This window comes from Lithobates pipiens, unplaced genomic scaffold (genome assembly GCF_037356315.1).
Source record: "Lithobates pipiens isolate NorthernLeopardFrog02 unplaced genomic scaffold, aLitPip1_a1.2 Scaffold_25, whole genome shotgun sequence".
In the NCBI taxonomy this organism is placed as follows: Eukaryota; Metazoa; Chordata; class Amphibia; order Anura; family Ranidae; genus Lithobates; species Lithobates pipiens.
The window spans coordinates 168,025,007-168,040,907 of NW_027507787.1; positions in this window are offsets into that span (position 1 = coordinate 168,025,007).

A 15,901-nucleotide genomic window follows, 5' to 3' on the forward strand; every position below is an offset into this window, starting at 1 on the left:
GTCACCTAACCCCGCCCCTCTGACGCTGGAGAGGGAAGCCAGGGGTTCCCCAGTGACGTGTGGGTGACCCAGCCCCCTCTGATGTAACGCAGGTTTACGTTACATCAGAGGGGGCGGGGTCACCCACACGTCACTGGGGAACCCCTGGCTCCCTTCACCAGCGTCAGAGGGGGCGGGGTCAGGTGACGAGTGGCCCCGCCCTCCTAATATAAGAAACGTCAGCGCTGGGATCTCCGCAGTGTCTCCGGAGTGGAGACAGAAGAAGGATGTATGGACAGCGCTGGACTGAGAGATCCCCCGTCGCTGGATATGATCATCCATCGCTGGACCCCGGAGATCCGTCGCTGGATAGCAAGAGTGGATTAGCACCGCTGGAATCTTTTTTTTATTTTTAATAAAGGAATTTTTCAAAAGTGTGTTTGTCTTATTTAACCATTTTGACACTTCCTTTGTGAAATGGTAGGGGTACTTTTGTACCCCCTTACCATTTCAAACGGGGGGTGGGATCTGGGGGTCCACTTGTTAAAGGGGGCTTCCAGATTCTGATAAGCCCCCCGCCCGCAGACCCTCACAACCACCGGCCAGGGTTGTGAGGATGAGGCCCTTGTCCTCATCAACATGGAGACAAGGTGCTTTGAGGGGTCACAGACCCCCAAAGCATCCTCCCAATGTTGAGGGTATGTGGCCTGGTACGGTTCAGGAGGGAGGGGGGCCGCTCTCTCGTCCCCCCCTCTTTTCCTGCGGCCTGCCAGGTTGCGTGCTCGGATAAAGGGTCTGGTATGGATTTTTAGGGGGACCCCCACGTCAATTTTTTTTTTTAATTTGATGCGGGGTTCCCCTTAATATCCATATCAGACCTGAAGGGTCTGGTATGGATATTTAGGGGGACCCCACGTCAATTTTTTTTTACATTTGACACGGGGTTCCCCTTAATATCCATGTCAGACCTGAAGGGCCTGGTAATTGAATTTAGGGGAACCCCCACGCTTTTTTTTTATTTTTTATCAATGAATGAATGAATTGTCGGCTAATACAGAGAACACTCATTGAGTGTTCTCTGTATTACGGGAGCCGACAATTTAGCCGCAAGTGATTTTAAAAGACTTTTTTCCTGCACAAATGACACTTTGTGCAGGGACAGTTCTAAGCACAAGAAACATGCGCCCCTTCACAGGCATACTATAGATACCCCCCAGCTACGAAATTTAAAGGAATATTACACTTTTATTGTTTCACTTTAATCATTATTAAAATCACTGCTCCTGAAAAAACTGCAGTTTTTAAAACTTTTTTTTGCATTGATCCATGTCCCCTGGGGCAGGACCCAGGCCCCCAAACACTTTTGAGGACAGTAACCTGCATATTACCCTTTAAAATGAGCACTTTATATTGTGAACGTTCGAGTCCCATAGACTTTAATAGGGTTCTAAAGTTCACATGAGGTTTAGGTCTGTTCGCAGGTTCTGGTGCGAACCGAACAGGGGGGTGTTCGGCTCATCCCTACTGCTCAGTCATGGAAACCCATTCAATTAACTCTCTATGCACTGTTGTTGTGCTAATCTGAAGGCCACATGAAATTTGGAGGCCTGTAGCTATTGACAGGTGGCGACTTCTGTGCTCTGTGCACTTCAGCATGTGCGGACCCCGTTCTGTCATTTTACGTGGCCTACCATTTTGTGACTGAGTTGCTGTTGTTCCCAGTTGCCTCCTCTTTGTTATAATACCACTAACAGTTGACCGTGGAATATTTAGTAGCAAGAAAATTTCATGGGTGGACTTACTGCACAGGTGCCAACCTATCACAGTACCATGCTTGAATTCACTGAGCTCCTGAGAGCGACCCATTATTTCACAAGTGTTTGTTGAAGCAATCTGCATTGTGTGTATATTGTGTATATATAGATATATCTAATATACTGTATATATATATATGTATATATATATATGTATATATATATATATATATATATATATATATATATATATACAGTATATTAGATATATCTTTTACATGTATGTTGATTATAGCATTTATGATGTGTTTTTGAATGGTTAAAAAAAAGCATCAAGAATGCTTTTTAAATGCCCATGAAAGTAATGTTTTTTAGGTGGGAAGTTCTTAAAGGGGAAGTGATGTAGAGAAAAAGATCCACTTTGAGGCATGGTTAGGTTATGGTGTGATAGCAGGCATTTTTCAGAATTTTCTGCAAGATGGATTCATATTTATACTTTGATCCCTGACATTTGACTTGGTGCAGCTCAAGATGATCATGGAAAGACTGGCCCAGCGGTAAAAGAGGAGGGTGTTGCGCTGGTACTGGGTGCATCCCATAGTCTCACAGAGAATTTCCAAGGGCCATTTCCATACTCTTTGCCACAATTTCAGGTGTACCCCCAAATGTTCTTTGATTATACCAACAGAAAGGTGTCCGTGTTTGATGCCCTTCTTGGGATTTGTTAGACTCTGTAGGGAAATTTACCCTAAAACTGGTGCACACAGAAACTGGTGCAGCTGTGCATAGTAACCAATCAGTTTGCAGGTTTTATTGTCAAATCTTAATTGAACAAGCTGAGTTTAGAAGCTGATTGGTTACTATGCACAGCTGCACCAGAATGTGTGTGCTTCAGTTTTAGTAAATCCCCCCCTATTATTTATTGGTTTACTCTATATATTATTCTCTATAGTTTTCCAGTGCATTCTTGGATACAGAAACTCCACTCCCTCTCCCTTAGCACCCAGCCAACACTTTATAAATGCCTCACTAACACACACATAGGTGTGGTTAAACTTCAGTTATATCACGTTAAACAGGAAGTAAACTCCTGTGCATAATTTGTACCTATAGGTAAGCCTATAATAAGGTTTACCTTTAGGTACTGTAAATATCTCCTAAACGTACACCGTGTCTTTCTTCTCTGAGCTGGCCGCTCAGCTGTCAATTAATTGCCAGCTCCTATCTCTCCACAGTGACTCACCTGTTGATAACCTGCTTGTTAGTCCTGCTTACTTAAGCCGTCCAGCCCAGATGATCTCTGCCTTCCCCTGTTCAACATCACACAGATTCTCTCCTGCGTGCCTGTTAAAGACTTGCTTGGCTGATGTTCTTTCTGGCTCCAGATCCTGCTTTCTGTTGTTCCACTATGCTTATTCCTGGCTTCCTGACTTTCTGGCTTGTCTGACTATCCGTTCTGGTTACCGAATTTTCCCTATTTCCTGACTACGTTTGTCCTATTTATTTTTATTATTAAACAAGTGTAATTCTGTCTCGGTCTGATTCATGGTTTTTGACAGGCCATGAATTCAGAAGATGCAGTCAATCCACTTGTTGGTAATATTTTTTCCAGATTGGATGAGCAGGATCACTGCATGGATCAGTCCTGAATTACATGGTGTTTGTGGCTTCTTTTAAAAGGGTATTTGACGCTCTGCTTCTGCTGCCAAGTGCCTCATGCCATCAAACAGAGTACGAGAACTGTTGCCGATTACAGCATTGAATTCCGTACTCTGCCAGCAGAGGTTGCTTGGAACAATGATGCCCTTGTGGCTGCTTTTTCTCATGGCCTCTTGGATACCATCAAAGATGAGATAGCAGCCTGAAATACAGTGCCTTGCGAAAGTATTCGGCCCCCTTGAACTTTTCAACCTTTTGCCACATTTCAGGCTTCAAACATAAAGATATAAACATTTTATTTTTTGTGAAGAATCACCAACAAGTGGGACACAATTGTGAAGTGGAACGAAATCTATTGGATTTTTGAAACTTTTTTAACTAATAAAAAGTGAAAAGTGCAAAATTATTCGGCCCCCTTGCGTTAATACTTTGTAGAGCTACCTTTTGCTGCGATTACAGCTGCAAGTCGCTTGGGGTATGTCTCTATCAGTTTTGCACATCGAGAGACTGAAATTCTTGCCCATTCTTCCTTGCAAAACAGCTCAAGCTCAGTGAGGTTGGATGGAGAGCGTTTGTGAACAGCAGTTTTCAGCTCTTTCCACAGATTCTCGATTAGATTCAGGTCTGGACTTTGACTTGGCCATTCTAACACCTGGATACGTTTATTTGTGAACCATTCCTTTGTAGATTTTGCTGTATGTTTGGGATCATTGTCTTGTTGGAAGATAAATCTCCGTCCCCGTTTCAGGTCTTTTGCAGACTCCAACAGGTTTTCATCCAGAATGGTCCTGCATTTGGCTGCATCCATCTTCCCCTCAATTTTAACCATCTTCCCTGTCCCTGCTGAAGAAAAGCAGGCCCAAACCATGATGCTGCCACCACCATGTTTGACAGTGGAGATGGTGTGTTGAGGGTGATGAGCTGTGTTGCTTTTACGCCAAACATATCGTTTTGCATTGTGGGCAAAAAGTTAGATTTTGGTTTCATCTGACCAGAGCACCTTCTTCCACATGTTTGGTGTGTCTCCCAGGTGGCTTGTGGCAAACTTTAGATGAGACTTTTTATGGCTATCTTTGAGAAATGGCTTTCTTCTTGCCACTCTTCCATAAAGGCCAGATTTGTGCAGTGTACGACTGATTCTTGTCCTATGGACAGACTCTCCCACCTCAGCTGTAGTTCTCTGCAGTTCATCCAGAGTGATCATGGGCCTCTTGGCTGCATCTCTGATCAGTCTTCTCCTTGTCTGAGCTGAAAGTTTAGAGGGACGGCCAGGTCTTGGTAGATTTGCAGTGGTCTGATACTCCTTCCATTTCAAAATGATCGCTTGCACAGTGCTCCTTGGGATGTTTAAAGCTTGTGAAATCTTTTTGTATCCAAATCTGTCTTTAAACTTCTCCACAACAGTATTACGGACCTGCCTGGTGTGTTCCTTGGTCTTCATGATGCTCTCTGCGCTTTCAACAGAACCCTGAGACTATCACAGAGCAAGTGCATTTATACAGAGACTTGATTACACACATGTGGATTCTATTTATCACCATCAGTCATTTAGGACAACATTGGATCATTCAGAGATCCTGAACTTATGGCGTGAGTTTGCTGCACTGAAAGTAAAGGGGTTGAATAATTTTGCACGCACCACTTTTCAGTTTTTTATTTGCTAAAAAAGTTTAAATTATCCAATAGATTTCGTTCCACTTCACAATTGTGTCCCACTTTTTGGTGATTCTTCACAAAAAAATTAAAATTTTATATCTTTATGTTTGAAGCCTGAAATGTGGCAAAAGGTTGAAAAGTTCAAGGGGGGCGAATACTTTCACAAGGCACTATATACCCACTGAGCTGGAGAAGTTGATCACATTTGCCATCCTCATTGACTCCAGACTCAGAGAAAGACATTCTTTTTTACGGGCACTTGCGGAAGCCTCCTGTACATTTGTCTCCGAGCTTTGCAGTCCCACCCTTGCCTCCCTCACCTCCCATCCCTCCTGGTACCGAGTCGGTTAGTGAAGGTGAACCCATGCACTTTGGCTTCACACGTCTCTCTGTGAATGAGAGAGCCCTTAGGAGGAGGGGCAGATTGTGCCTTTATTGTGGCCAGGCAGGTCACTTTTTGAAGTCTTCTCCTACCAGTCCAGGGAACGCCCAAATCTTGAGGTCCTGTCACAGACAGACCTTAGGTGGCATTGTTTCATCCCCAGTTATCCAGAAGGATAAGCCCCTGGTTCCGTTTACCCTTTCTTGGGTTGAGTCGTCCGTCGAGATACAGACTCTAATCGACTCTGGGGCTGCAGTCCTGTTCATTGATGCTGCCTTTGTATCGAAGCACTCAATACTGCTGAAGCTGCATGCCACTCCACTTGCGATTGAGGCTCTTGACAGGAGACCTCTACAGCCTGCCCATGTGACTCGTGAGACTGCTCCATTGTTCATGGCCATAGGGGCTCTTCACCCTGAGATAATTCAATTCTAAGTTATTTCCTTACCTAAATTTCTGCTGGTTATTGGCTATCTTTGGTTACAGAGGCACAGCCCCTCTTTCGATTGGCTTTGATGTGCTGATGTAGCCACCTTCGTAGCTGCTTGTTCCGTGTGTGCTCAGAGTAAGACTTCACAACACCTTCCAGTGGGTCTTCTACAACCCATACCCAGTGGAGAGAGGCCCTGGACCCATCTGTCTATGGATTTCATTGGGGAGTTACCCAACTCCCAGGGCAACACAGTTATCCTTATGGTGGTCGACCAGAAAAATGTCTGATTGTATTCCACTTAAAGTGGGGTACCCCCTAAAAAAAAAAAATTAAAAGTCAGCAGCTACAAATACTGCAGCTGCTGGCTTTTAATAATCGGACACTTACCTGCCCCAGGGTCCAGCGATGCGGGGGAACGAAGCCCCCCCCTCGCTCCCCGCTCCGCTCGCGGCGCCGTCATGCATACTGTGGGCACCCGGCTGTGGCTTCACAGCCGGGCACCCACTGCGCATGCGCGAGCGGCGCAGGGCGCCGTGATACGCCGTACAGTCACCTGGGACACATGACAGGTCCCAGGTGAATGTGCGGCGCGAGGGGAAGTGATGTCACCAGCCCGGGCAATGAAGAAGGCAGACTACAAGGGACCCCCTAGCAACCGGTATTTAGAGGTGAGTAAAAAAATATTTTTTTGCCTATTATTTTTTTTTGATTTTTTTTACGAATTTTAAGTAGTTTTATTTTTTTGGTAGTAACACCACTTTAAGAAGTTTCCCATGTTTTGACTACATTTGTTCTATTTACTTTTATTATTAAACAAGTAAGATTTAACTGTACTTCTGTCTCAGTCTGATTCATGGTTTTTGACACACCATTTAGGAGATATTTTCATTACATGCAACCGATGAAATCATTAGCGCCTGCGCTCTGAAGGATTGGCCACCCGTGCCGTTCCTTCAGATACATGTGCCGTGAATGATGGCTCCCCTGCATACGCAGGAGTGACATCATCGCGGCAGCAGCCGGCAGTCTGTGGACCCGGAAGGAAGACTGCGTGAAGATGGGCGCTGCCTCCAGCGATTACATCGCATCGCTGGAAGGCTTTGTTTTCAGGTAAGTTTCACATAATGCACTAGTATGTGATGCATACTAACACATTATGCCTTTACCTTGCAGGTCCTAAAAAAAACAAAAAAAAACAAACAGCTGTTTATAACCGCTTTAACATTGAAATAATGGAGGAGGGTGATAAGTGTTGATGCCTCATAAAAATGACATCCTACTTAAAGTGTTACTAAACGCCCAACAGTAAAATCAGTCTGTAAATGCAGTAAAGCATCCTTATACTCACTGTGGGGGTCAATCCTCTACATTGTGTGAAAAGGCTGTTTGATCATCTCTTCTCTGATCCTTCCCTTCTTCCACAGTCCCCAATCTATCTCCTGAAAGTCCTGAGCTGTGGGGGCACTCTGCACATGCTCAGTTTGGTGTGTATTTCTAGAGAGTTCTTTTTTTTTTTTTGGGAGAGTGCATGTGATCAGCACAGAGCTAATCAGCACTGTTCAAACAGAGGGTCAGGGGCCATGCAGCCTCATAGGACAGTCATAGGAGAATGAAAACTTCTTCTACAACCTTCAACCAGTGCTCGGCTGGACACTGATAGAGGTCACAAGACTGTTATATAGGAGAAAGGGTATTTAGCAGTTTAGATTTACTAAAATGATTACATTTCCATGTTCTGTGTACTGTGGGAGACCAGATATAGTAAATACAGGGTCCTGGGTTTAGTAACACTTTAATAAAAAAAAAAAAAAACACAATTCTACTGCAGGTGTTGGTGCATGTGTGAACATGCGAACATGTGAACAAGCCCTGTATGCCAGATGTGGTCAGCTGTGTGTGTGTGTGTGTGTGGGGGGGGGGGGGTTCTGTACTCCTAACACACTTCCTGTACAAGGGTTAACATTCTGCTCCTTCAAAAGGTACAGTAGTGTAAGTGAGAGTTGTCACCATAGGAAGGGTCTTACTGGTAGGATCACCAGGTGAAAACAAGCATTAAATAAAATAAAAAAAACTGAATAAACAATGCATGATTCACACATTTCCCAATCGATCCCAGCAAGAAAAATGTGTGAAAACATTTAATAATAGACTCCTATAAAATCTCTTCAAAATGTGTAATTTATCAAGAGGTGATCAAACTTAGGTATATGACTGTATAAAAATAAAGTAAAACATTCAATGGCAAGAATTGGATTTTTTAATTTTATTTTTTTCTACAGGTGGAGCAATTCTACAGTACAAAACATACAGTAGACGCAGTCATAGATCTCACTGGCTGCATTCCCAAGATATAATAAGACCAGCATCCACCCAGATCAAAAATTATTTTGGATGGACAAACCCTTTAAATACCGTATTTGGTCCGAATTGAAATTTTGGTGGAGCCGCACCCTGGTCTCACAGAGGTAAAAAGAGTTGTAATTTTCCAGATGCTTCTAGTCTCATCAACGTGCCTCTTTAAGTAAGGAGTCATTGAGTTTAAAGAGTGGCCATTGCCAGCACAGAAGCTACAGCAGGAAGGTGTGTCTGCAATCAGCCCTTTAAACAACAAGCTTCACACCCTTTCAGGGATAGAGTTCAAGTCATATATCTCTCTTGCATCTCCAGAATGAGGCTCACCCTTTGCTCTTGGCATCATCATACATGGAAAACACTTCATATTCATATTAGTTAACAGTATACTACTGGAGGGTGCAAAATCTGCACCAGAGCATCTAGATTTGTTACCTGTAGTTCAAGAGAGTAGCTATACCATAGATGGAATACCTCCTTGTCAGTATGGTGGTACGTGGGGTAGTAGGCACTAGGCAGTAGTAAACACCCAAGTCCAAGATAGGCAAGAGCAATACAGTATTTCACAAAAGTGAGTACACCCCTCACATTTTTGTAAATATTTTATTATATCTTTTCATGTAACAACACTGAAGAAATGACACTTTTCTACAATGTAAAGTAGTGAGTGTACAGCTTGTATAACAGTGTAAATTTTCTGCCCCCTCGAAGTAACTAAACACACAACCATTAATGTCTAAACTGCTGGAAACAAGTGAGTACACCCCTAAGTGAAAATGTCCAAATTGGGCCCAAAATGTCAATATTTTGTGTGGCCACCATTATTTTCCAGCACTGCCTTAACCCTCTTGGGCATGGAGTTCACCAGAGCTTCACAGGTTGCCACTGGAGTCCTCTTTCACTCCTCCCGAGGACATCACAGGAAGTTCATGGGAGGAGGAAAGTGTTCAAGGTTCACATGAAACAAGGTACAGGGCAAGATTATCTGAGGGATTGTCCAGGTAACTGTCCAGCATCCCAGGTGACTCAGCAAAAAGAAGCATCACCAGACATAGCAGGGGTTGTAGGTTCAAACCTGGGTCCTGACATTAAGAGTTGAGGTCTAAAGGAAATCTAAGATTTAAATAATGACATGTGACTTCTGCTCAGTCCAGGGACACTGTCAGATCACGTACAAGATGATGCTCACCTCAGCAGGTTTGATGACGCTGGGTATCATTCAACTCAAAAGAGTAACAGTAAGCCAGCTTGGTATAGAGTTGTGTCCCCTAAAACACCATTTAGTAAATATAATACAATCCTATGCAAAATTTCTTATTTTCACAACTAAAGAGAAATCTTTTTAGTCCTGAACTTATCATATGAAGGAAATATCTGCAAAACTCTATCCATTTATTTTGAGTGTGGACATCCCACTGGCACCAGTACATTTTTATTTTAAATGCCATTGTATATGGCCAGACAAATCTTAGATTTGAGGGTATGGGGAAAAGACTGTGCTAGACCACAAATCAAAAAGTGAAAATATTGAAAAAGCTGCTAACACTCAAACAAACAAAGTTAAACGTGAATAATAGATCAAACAGTGTAGCGCTAGTGTGTACAATAAAGTGAAATCAAACATCTATCTTCATGCAATAAAAGTTAGTTGTGTTAAAACACATAAAGTGCATGAAGTAATATAAGCTAACAGTCCATAAAATTGTGGAAGTGAAGAAAAATCTTCTTATTGAGGTGACACCAAACAATCAAAGGCAGAGAAAGCAGTTTGTCTGTAGTCACTGTCAGCAGTGCTTTAAAAGTAAGTAAATAAGCACGCTTACCAACTGGGGTTGACACACATGTCGTACGACAGTGAGTCAAAAAGGCTCGTAATCCTATAAGGGCTGAGGTTGGTGCTGTACCCAAGAGAAGGTTGGTTCAATCTGATGTGGGATCCCCGATTCTCAGCTCCAAGGCTCCACAGACCGTCCTCGCAGCAGGTGGGTATTACTCCAAGGCAACTCCTCATGAACCCCGAAAATGCATATGGACAGAAAACGGGAAGGAAAGAGGGCTTTTCTCATCAGCAGTATATAACAGTCTTGTGACTTCTATGAGCATCTGGTTAAAGCTTGTAGAAGGAGGTTTCATTCTACTCTGACTGTCCACTTGACAACAATCCAGATCACCAGATACACTTTCGGGGTTCTCTAGGAGTTGCCTTGGAGTAATAACCACCTGCTGCGAGAACGGTCTGTGGAGCCTTGGAGCTGAGAATCGGGGATCCCACATCAGATTGAACCAACCTCTTCTTGGGTACAGCACCAACCTCAGCCCCTATAGGATTACGAGCCTTTTTGACTCACTGTCGTACAACATGTGTGTCCACCCCGAGTGGTAAGAGTGTTTATTCACTTACTTTTAAAGCACTGCTGAGAGTGACTACAGACAAGCTGCTTTCTCTGCCTTTGGTTGTTTGGTGTCACTTCAATAAGAAGATTTTTCTTCACTTCCACAATTTTATGGACTGTTAGCTTATATTACTTCATGCACTTTATGTGTTTTAACACTTGTGTTTTTTGTGGTTTTTACACAATTAAGTTTTATTGCATGAAGATAGATGTTTGATTTCACTTTATTGTACACACTAGCGCTACACTGTTTGATCTATTATTCACGTTTAACTTTGTTTGTTTGTTAGCAGCTTTTTCAATATTTTCACTTTTTAATTTGTGGTCTAGCTCAGTCTTTTCCCCATACCCTCAAATCTAAGATTTGTCTGGTGATATACAATGGCATTTGAAATAAAAATGTACTGGTGCCAGAGGGATGTCCACACTCAAAATAAATGGATAGAGTTTTGCAGATATTTCCTTCATATGATAAGTTCAGGACTAAAAAGATTTCTCTTTAGTTGTGAAAATAAGAAATTTTGCAAAGGATTGTATTCTATTTACTAAATGGTGTTTTAGGGGACACAACTCTATACCAAGCTGGCTTACTGTTACTCTTTTGAGTTGAATGATACCCAGCGTCATCAAACCTGCTGAGGTGAGCATCATCTTGTACGTGATCTGACAGTGTCCCTGGACTAAGCAGAAGTCACATGTCATTATTTTAGACCTGCGCAGTACAGAAGGAGGATTTCCTATCACCGCCACCCAGGAAGAAGAAGAAGAAGGACCCATGATATTTGCAGACCAGTCTGAAAATGGCTGTTTTTATTTTTCTTAAGAAATTAGATTGAGGGGAGGCTTTTGGGAGGGTACCATGATAGTTTCTGCAATTCTGGCGTTCCATTTTAAATATACAGTATAAACTATTAGTGCAGCTTTGGGCCTTGATCACACAAGAGTACTACAGCGTATGCCTGTGAGAGGGCTGTGTGTACCCGCACAGGGCTGCATAGGTGCTCCGCGCATCCCAGTGGAGGCAGTCCCATTCATGTCAATTGAGAAGCAGGGGCTGCACGAACATAGCTTCTACTCCCATTCTTACATCCATATAGGTGCATGGCCCCGAACGCACACTGTCTGCGTTTAGGGCTGTTTACCCACACAGATGGAAAATCGGGAGCAGCAGCTGTGTGTGCAGCCGCTGTGTCCCAATTGACATGAATGAGACTGCCTGGAAGGGGATAAGCAGAACAACCGTGCATCCCTGTGCGGGTAAACACGGCCCTCTCACAGGCATTCAATGTAGTATGTCTGTATGAACCCAGAGTTTTCTCTGAAATTAATACTTTATGTGGGTTTTATCAGCTCTTTCCAATTTGATTATAATATTTCATATTTAATTTGCATAACTACCGTATATACTCGAGTATAAGCCGAGATTTTCAGCCTCTTTTTTGAGGCTGAAAGTGCCCCCCTCGGCTTATACTCGAGTCATCGCTGTCTGCCCGCTCGATCAGCGTGTCGAGCAGACAGACAGCGGCCATTCTATTCAAAAGCCGCGCCTCCGGCTCCGCCTTCGCCTGTGATAGGCGGAACACTGAATTTCCCAGCAGCCTGTGTTCCGCCTATCACGGACATCGTATCATCCTCGTACTACGACGTCTGTGATAGGCGGAACACAGGCTGCTGGGAAATTCAGTGTTCCGCCTATCACAGGCGAAGGCGGCGGCGCTGCTTTTAAAATTTACAATGGCCGCCGACGAAGAGGGCACGGGACGGAGGCAAGGGAAGGCACGGCACGGGACGGGACGGGACGGGACGGCGGCGGCAAGGCACGGCACGACACGGGACGGATGCAAGGAGGCAAGTCACGGCACGGGACGGAGGCAAGGAGGCAAGGCACGGGACGGAGGCTCGGGACAAAGGTAGGCTGGACACACACACACACACACACACACACACACACACATGGAGACACACACAGGGATGGATGGATGGATGGATGGAGACACACACACACACAGGGATGGATGGATGGAGACACACACACACACAGGGATGGATGGATGGATGGATGGAGACACACACACACAGGGATGGATGGATGGATGGATGGAGACACACACACACAGGGATGGATGGATGGATGGACACACACACACACAGGGATGGATGGACGGACACACAGGGATGGACGGACACACAGGGATGGACGGACACACAGGGATGGACGGACACACACACAGGGATGGACAGGCATGTCTCACCCTCGGCTTATACACGAGTCAATAAGTTTGCCAGTTTTTTTGGGGGTAAATTGGGGGCCTCGGCTTATATTCGGGTCGGCCTATACTCGAGTATATACGGTAATTTTGTAAATATATATATAGACCTAGTATATCTAGTTCAGTTAGAACTGAAGTGTCCTGGATAAACACCCTCATTAAAAAACAAATACATCTGAATGTAACTACCTGCTACTAGCTGTACCATGACCTGGATAAATGAGAACCTTCACAGACATATGGACCTATTACAAGTACCAACTCAAAGGATCCGCAAACTTTTCCCCATGGCATATTGCCCTAATCTTAAAAAAGAAAAAAAAGAAAGAGTACGGTTAAACTTAAATACATGTTACACTATATTGTCAAAAGTATTGGGACACCTGCCTTTACATGCATATGAACTTTAATGACATCCCAGTCTTTGTCCGTAGGGGTCAATATTGAGTTGGCCCACCCTTTGCAGCTATAACAGCTTCAACTCTTCTGGGAAGGCTGTCCACAAGGTTTAGGAGCGTGTCTATGGGAATGTTTCACCATTCTTCCAGAAGCGCATTTGTGAGATCAGGCACTGATTATAGGCTTACCTGTAGGCAGGCATGTACTGGCCATTGGGACTACCGGGAGTTTCCCGGTGGGCCGATGGCTCAGTGGGCCACTCTGATGTAAAGGGGCTGGTGATGAGCCACTCTGATGTAAGGGGGTGCTGATGGGACACTCTGATGTAAGGGGGAGCTGATGGGACACTCTGATGTAAAGGGGGCTGGTAATGGGACCCTCTGATGTAAGGGGTGCTGATGGGACACTCTGTTGTAAGGGGGATGATGATGGGACACTCTGATGTAAGGGGGTGCTGATGGGACACTCTGATATAAGTGGGCTGGTAATGGGACCCTCTGATGTAAGGGGTGCTGATGGGACACTCTGATGTAAGGGGGCTGGTGATGGGACACTCTGATGTAAGGGAGTGCTGATGGGACACTCAAAATGTAAGTGGGCCGGTCTGAATGAAGTCCAGGGTCAAATTTCTGTCCCAGTCCAGCCCTGCCTGTAGGTACAATTAAAGTAAGATGACCAGATTTTTAAAATGAAATCCGGGGACATATTTTTTTTTTTTTTACTAATGGCAGCAATCAGCGACTCATAGCGGGACAGCAATATTGCGGTGGACAAATCGGACACTAAATGACACTTTTAACACTTTGTGGGAAACAGTGACACTAATGCAGTGATCAGTGCTAAAAATATCTACTGTCACTGTACTAATGATACTGGCTGGGAAGGGGATAACATCAAGGGCAATCAATGGGTTAAATGTGTGCCTAACAAGTGTTTTCTCACTGTAGAGGAGGTGCTTTTACAAAGGGAAGACATAGGTCCCTGTACTAGCTTTGCAAGAACACAGGATCAATGTCTTCCACCATGACAGAATGATGAACTGCCTTGTTTACATAGGCAGACCACTAGGCGAGTCCGCCAGATCCGCTGATTGGCTCTGATACCCAGAAATGCAGAATCACGTATATAACTGATCCTGCGCAGTGCGACCGCCCTGTAGCAGTGAATCTGCTATCAAGCGATCGGCAACTGGTTAAAGTGGTTGTAAACCCTTACAAACCACTTTGACCTACAGGTAAGCCTAGATTAAGGCTTACCTGTAGGTCCAAGCAATATCTCCTAAACCTATATGGTTTAGGAGATATTTGCCCGCAAACGGGCACCGCTGTCTACGGCGCATGCGCCGTAGACAGCGGCGCACAGGCCCACTGAGCGCGGCATTCTCAGGGACGGAGCTGCCGCGCGTGTCAGCTCCCGTGTGCATGCGCGGGAGTGACGTCATCGCGGCTTCGCCGAATGACAGCGGCGAAGCTGCGAGACCCCACCAACAAGATGGATGCGGCAGACTACAGGGGACAGCGGCGACTTCGCTGGCTCCTGTGTCAGGTAAGTGACACATAATGGGCTATTATGCGATGCATAGTAGTCCATTATGCTTTGCCTTTGCAGGGAATGAAAGAGGAAGTAAACTCATCAGGGTTTACTTCCTCTTTAAGATCATCAGCATTATGATAACTCACAGGCAGGGGGCACTCTGGCTGGGTCTGTCACAGTGTATCACATACCATGGCTGCTGGGTACTGATTTTGTTAACATCACCAATAAGTGCCTGCTGACTGTGAGTTTTGATACCATCCATTATGCCAGAGAGACAGACACAGTAAAATGTAGTTTATTCACAGACACCCCCAAAGCACTCCTGTATTGAAGCCTTGAAGACACTGGCAGCCCCACAATTGGATCTGCTTCCCCTCTATTCCTGCTGCTGGACATCATCAGCTGAGCTCAGCTGCGTCTCTCTGCCCGTTGCTGCCGCCAGCCTCACAGCATCTCAGGCCTCACTCTTGGGGCCCCGGTTACTACTGGGTGGGGAGCGGAGGAAAATGACTCTGCTGGGGAAGGCAAGGAGATAAGCAGGCAGGCAGCTGGCCGGGATTTGAGCCAAGGCAGAAGAACATGTGAGCGGAGCTGAATGGGCATGTGCAGGAAACTGAAGAAATAGTCCATCCGCTCTGACCAGCACATCATCATCAGAAGGGACACAGATAATGGAAAAAATACACCCACCTAAGCTAGTAGGAGCGGGGGTGTAATTCAGATTTTGTTTTTTTTTATTCTGCACTGACTGTCTTTGAAAATTGCCCCAGCTCCTGTTGAAGTCAAATCTGGAGACAAAACCAGATACAGACTTGGTCCGGGGACAGTGTCCTCAATCCGGGGACTGTCCCCTGAAACCGGGGACATCTGGTCCCCCTAAATTAAAGAGGAAGACTTTCTATTTCCTCTTTAAAATTCGTCTGCTTGTAAAGGCAGGAGTCCCAATACTTTTGACAACATCGTGTATTTTAAACGGCAATTCTGAATGTTTGCTTTGTATAGCTTGGATAAGGATTATTGCAAGTCTGTGTCTATGTTGGAGCGATTTCTCCTCACTTCCTGTTCTGATCGCAAGGGGGTGAGTAGGA